Source organism: Eucalyptus grandis, chromosome 6, assembly GCF_016545825.1.
Source record: "Eucalyptus grandis isolate ANBG69807.140 chromosome 6, ASM1654582v1, whole genome shotgun sequence".
NCBI classification, from domain to species: domain Eukaryota; kingdom Viridiplantae; phylum Streptophyta; class Magnoliopsida; order Myrtales; family Myrtaceae; genus Eucalyptus; species Eucalyptus grandis.
The window spans coordinates 56,711,179-56,716,768 of record NC_052617.1 but is presented as its reverse complement, the minus strand read 5'-3'; the positions used below and the strand labels follow the sequence as shown (position 1 = coordinate 56,716,768).

Here is a 5,590-nt window from a genome sequence, read left to right as displayed (position 1 = left end):
ACCGTAGAATGGTATGGGTCCTGGAAAGCAGATTCTTTACAAAACATTTCTGCCGTATTGGGCGGCCGTAGAATGGTACGGGTCCTAAGAAAGCAGCTTCTTTCTGCCATCTTTGGCGACCGTAGAATGGTACGGGTCTGGGAAAGCAGTATCTTCACAAAGTCATGTTACTATTCTAGGCGGCCCAGTAGAATGGTACGGGTCCTGGACAGGTAACACCCACTACCTTGAATTACTCTATCCTCCTCGAAGGTAAGTTATTTCAGGTAGGTTCATCTATCATTTGCATTAACATTTACATGCATCATATAAATTGCATTAAAAAATGGAATTCACGTTCCAACAAAAAAATCATTCATTGCATGAGCATGACCAAAATTTAGGTCTCAATTTGTCTTTTAAGGCAACCTCTGTGAGCTCACCTTCAAAGAGGGGCAGCTGTTGACACCTAAATTTTTAGGGTTAATTTTTGCTATAAAATAAAAAAATCACATGGCATATAGTTTAGGGAAATTTTATTTTGTGTTATATTGCATTAGGATTTTTCACATATTTGGGTAATATACCTTTGCGAGGTGTATTTCGTGCAAAAAAGGGAATTTTTTTGGATAGAATATGTGAAAAATACAAAAGAGAATATCACATGTAGTGCAATGATATATTCAGAAAATTATGCACGAGTGAAATTGGAAATAAAATTTGCTTCAAAGATCTAAAATTTTCCCCTATAAAAGGCGTTGCACACGTACGGACAAAGGGGGGATTTTCGAAATTTTGAAGAGCAATTACGTGAGGAGTTCTTGGGGTCTGGTGAGCGGGGATTCGAAAGAAAAATCAAGAAAAAAATTGCTTTCTTCCGTTTGTCTTTGGTTTGTCTTGAAGAGAAAAAAAGTCAGAAAAAAGAAAAGAAAAGTCATGTCTCATGCAGAAGGGAAAGCTTGAGTAGAGAGAGAGTACGGAGACAAGGAGTGACGTGAGAAAAAAAGAGAAAAAAAAAAAGAAAAGGGGACGCCACTTTGTTCATCTTCCTCGCCGGGTTGCCCCCGCGCCGCCGCGCGTGCCAACGTCGTCGACCGCGCCGGCACCGCCTCCACCAGGCTACCTCCGCATCTCGCCGCGGCCGCACCACCACCGATCCGCCTCCACCGCGTCCGTCGGCCCAGTGAGCGGCGCCTTGCCACCGAGCCTGCGGTGCGAGTCCCGCCGCCCCGCCCGCGACAGACCCGAAGCGCCGTCGTTCGTCCCACCTCGCCGCGGCGGATCCGCGATCCCGACGTCCGGATCTCTCCACCCGCAGTCCGAAGCTCCGGTGCTCTGTCCCGACACCGCCGTGCCGCGCGACGCCCGCACCCGGCCGGGCCCGCGGTCCTCTTCCACCAGACGACCCTGCGGCCCCCCGACGACCCGCGCCGAAGCCCCACAGTGCCGCGCCGCCGTCACGCCCTCGCCGGAACCCAGCCGGAGGCTTCCCTCGGGACCCACCAGCTTTATTTTATTTTATTCTTTTTCTTTTTCTTTTTCAGGAAAAAGGAAAAGAAAAAGAGAAGTGAAAGAAAATTTAGGTATTTTCTTTATTTTATTTTTTAATTATTTTTGCTATTTTATTTTATCTTTTTAGTGTAATTATTCCTTAATCTGAAATTGAAATTCCATGACATGAAATTGCCTGGAAATTAGTGATTCTCGGTCCGATTTTCAAGCTCGAAATCCGACTCGCAATCACTTAAAATTGCCAATCCGATCTCCCGCTCGAGATCCGATTCGTGATTTATGTGAAATTGGCCAACCCGATCTCATGCTCGAGATATGGTTCGTCAATTTGTGTATCAATATGGCTTGATTTGATGTGGTGTTGCTTAAATTAATTTTCTTAAAAAAATAGAAAATGTAGCTTTAGGGTTTGCATGTTCACAATAGGTATTTTATTTCGAATTTTAAAAAAATAAAAAAATCAAATCAATTCATTTAGGTTGCTAGTTCTTTTAATTTGGATTGCATGTTTAATTATTTGGCAATTATTAATTTTGAAATTTAAAAAAAAAGGAAAAAAGGAAAAACATAAAAAAATCATCATGCATAATTCATGTAGAATTAGGGTACATTTTGCACGTCATTGCATATTAGGATAGAAATTGCACTTAAGTTAATTTAGATAATTTCTTAATTTACTATAGGTTTAGGTATTTTATTAAATGGATTGCATTTTAGGATTATCTAGGTTAAGATAATATTTTAGTTTAAATTAGGATGTGGCTCAACCTAATTCTTAATATAAATTAAATAGGATCTTAATCTAATTAGGTAATTTTCATATTTCACCTAATTTCGAATTTCATAAAAAAAAAACATAAAAAATGCCATAGGTTGATTTGTCTTTATTTTTTAGGATAAAAATGTATTCTTTTAGGAAAAGAAAAATTGTCATATGCACGTCATTAGGGTTAGAATTCATTGAGATGCATGACATTTATTATTTTTGCTAGGCCATTCAAATTACATGTTATTAGAATTAGGTCATTTAGTTAATATTGCATTGCATATTGCATGATTTTCATTAAAAAGTGAAAACAAAATAAAAATTGTGTGTTAATTAGAAACCATATCTAGGGTTGTTGATGTGGATTTTAATTTAACATTGCGAATCTTTCGTTGCTTTGAGGTAAGTCCCGCAATTTATTCATTTGCTTTCTTGAGTGTTAAATTGGTGGTTTGTGCACCTGCGTGGTCACCTCACATGTTAGGAAAATAGATTTAAAATCAATCCAAACTGCGCCAAACATTTATTAAAATAAAAAGAAAGGTACCGAAAGGGCGTTAGAGAATTTTAGCGTAACCAAGTCCCCGTGCCCATAGTCTCTGGTTCGTAGGGTAAATAATTCTCCCATTATTTTACTTGGGTTTCTAATCGACCCACCAAAAATAGATTAGTGGCGACTCCTAATGAAAATCAATTGCATGTTAAGAACTTAAACTTAAGTCGCGGGTGGTATGGGCTTGGGAGGCCCGAGTTAAGTCTAGGCTTAACAATCCATTAGCCAAACCCTAGGTGGTTCATGCCTCGAAAAAAATTGGTCGCGACACAATTCCTTTCACAAAATATTTCTCCAATTATTTCACAATTAATCAACTCACAAACTATATTCAAAATGGTAGTAAATGGTCAGTCCAAATTTATGTAATGGATAAGCTAACAACATCTCTCACGACATCTCTTTTTCTTTTTATAAATATGATGCCATGCTATGCATTTCATAACTAATAATGGATATCATCTGTCACTCTGCAAAGACAAAAAGGAACTTACAAATTTAAAGAAAAGATAAGCACCGCCCAAGTGCGATTGTAAAACCAACAACAAAAGCCACTTCAAGGTGACAAACTTAACAATAAGGCTCAATTTACTAAACAACACAGTTTTAACAGTAGGAGAGACCCACGAAGAATTGTTACTGACACAAAACAATCACCAGTCCATTGTGGACTCTCCATTAAAGGATAGGAGTGCTCTTTCCGGGGATAAATTAAAGAAGAAAAGCTAACAATTTGAACTTTCCACCCTTGAACTAACAGAAACAAAATCACTACCATACTCAAGAATCTGGATTGAATTAGAGATCAGCTTCTTACAAACAGAGCATTTTGGTGAAACCTCCAGTTCCGCGGATAACACACATCACTAACAACACACAAGATGACCGCATGGGACAAAAACGGATCTCGTCCTCCTCATTAGACAAATTACACCTCATTAGACAAATTACACGTAACAATCCATCTGGTACATCTCCCGATCATCCTCCGCAAGAGTGTTGGGCTCATCAACTGCAGCATGGCTCTACTGCTGTTGCTCCTGCTACTCCTGCTCATCCTGTCTACGTTGCCTCCACTTTTCCATCTGTTCCATTTTACGAGGAAAGAAGATTTAGCATAAGCCCAGTAAAGTAAAAAATTATAATGTCTTGAATTCATTAGGATACAGAATATGGTTACAAGTTTACTCGGTCGATAGCTATCAACCTTACAAAAGCAAAACCAAGGATACCAATTGACATCTTTCCAAGAAGAATACTACTCCAGAAGAGGGCAAGATCAATGATCATTTGATCTTTTGTCGTCTTGGTACTGGAAAATGTCAAATCAGTCAATTCAATAGTAGACGAGTACTGTCAAAAAAGGGCTGCCTACCGAAGATCAAACTTCTAAGTAGTAGACCCTGAAGCATAATCATGTCAGCTATCCTAGAAGGAAGTATGAGATGGTCGATTCTCAACGAACTGATTCATGTGAAGCAGACTATTTGCTTACAAATCATCACATAAACAAATGACAAGCATCAAAGGAAGTGGAGCCACATTTATCTTTTGACATGGAGGGGGAAATATACTAAAAATAGGAGGTTGTGCAGATCATCCAAAAATTCACGAAATCACACAACTATGGAACTCTCCGTGTCATGCTAAATACAAAAACACACACTTCCAAACAGGCAATTCACAACTAAAGAAAATAGTGTACATGGGCGTAAGTCCACAAATGAAAAAAGAATCTCCCCTAGCAAGCATCAAGACTAATTGAATGTCCATCCATCACCATTAAAATGTAGATGAGAGGAAAACTTACAAAAAATAAGGAAAATCTTTTCATGACCTGATCTCTGGAATTCATTTTCAAAAGAAAAGGCTAACAGCACTGACATACTTTCCTAATGGAAGAATTTTCTCTCCTCATCAAACAGTCCAACCTTCAAAAATAGAGGAACAAGAGCATCAGATCAGATACTTGTACCAAAGTAAATACATCATTACAAAATTAAAGGAATTGCAACATCTAGCTAATCAGAAAAATCTCAAGGTGCAAGAAACATTGCAGTTAACCATATGCATCAAGTTTACACGTCACAAACTTACAGGGTATTTACGACCAAAAAGTGCCTGGAGGAATGTGTAAGGAGAGAAGAATTCATCAGCTGTAGTTGGTGACATAATGTGGTAAGAGGTAGATGATGCCTTGAGCCATCCATGTTCACAACAACATAATCTGCTACTGGCCACTGACTGCCATCAATGACTACAAAAGGAACCTGCAGTCAAACTAACAGATGTAAGCAAGTCCAACAACTAAAGTGTAAGCTAATAATTGACTACCCTCTTCTGACACATCAAAACAAAGTTTCTCGTAGTGCATAGTTTTGAACATCAGGACTGGGAAAAAGTGTTATAGAAATTAATTTATAAAGACAATCTCCTAAAATGATTGTATGAAAACTTTTTCTTGAGGAACCTTCAATTCTGTCAGCCAAAGAAAGAGGAATCTCTGACTTTAGAAATCTCAAATCTCCAACACACAATGTGAGTAAGAAAGCATAATAACTGAATGCTCAAGACTAAAAGTGAAGCCTTGTAAAGTTGTCTCCTATCTCTCAATATTATTAGATTCACCAACTCTACATGTATTTTTTTTTTTTTTATTGGTGAAGTAATAGTATATTGAGCTTTAACCAGAACTGTACAAAGCGGATCAGAACCAAAACTTACACTCATAAAGACAAACTAGTCAGAACGAGTGGAAATGTGCCGACAAAAACACCAAG

General features: G+C 38.4%; 1 long non-coding RNA gene across 2 annotated transcripts in view; it reads right to left on the bottom strand.

Moving 5' to 3' along the window:
- Positions 1–3,351: 3,351 nt before the first annotated feature.
- Positions 3,352–5,590, bottom strand: part of LOC120294688 — a 35,151-nt gene continuing 32,912 nt past the window's right edge. Inside the window, exons 1-3 of one of the 2 annotated variants that reach the window (XR_005551926.1) lie at positions 4,908–5,378; positions 4,621–4,741; positions 3,352–3,895 (exon numbers count right to left, since the gene is read on the bottom strand). This is a non-coding gene — a long non-coding RNA (uncharacterized LOC120294688). Of the gene's footprint in view, positions 3,896–4,399; positions 4,742–4,907; positions 5,379–5,590 lie in introns of those variants that run through there. The other variant, XR_005551925.1, reaches the window with a different exon arrangement.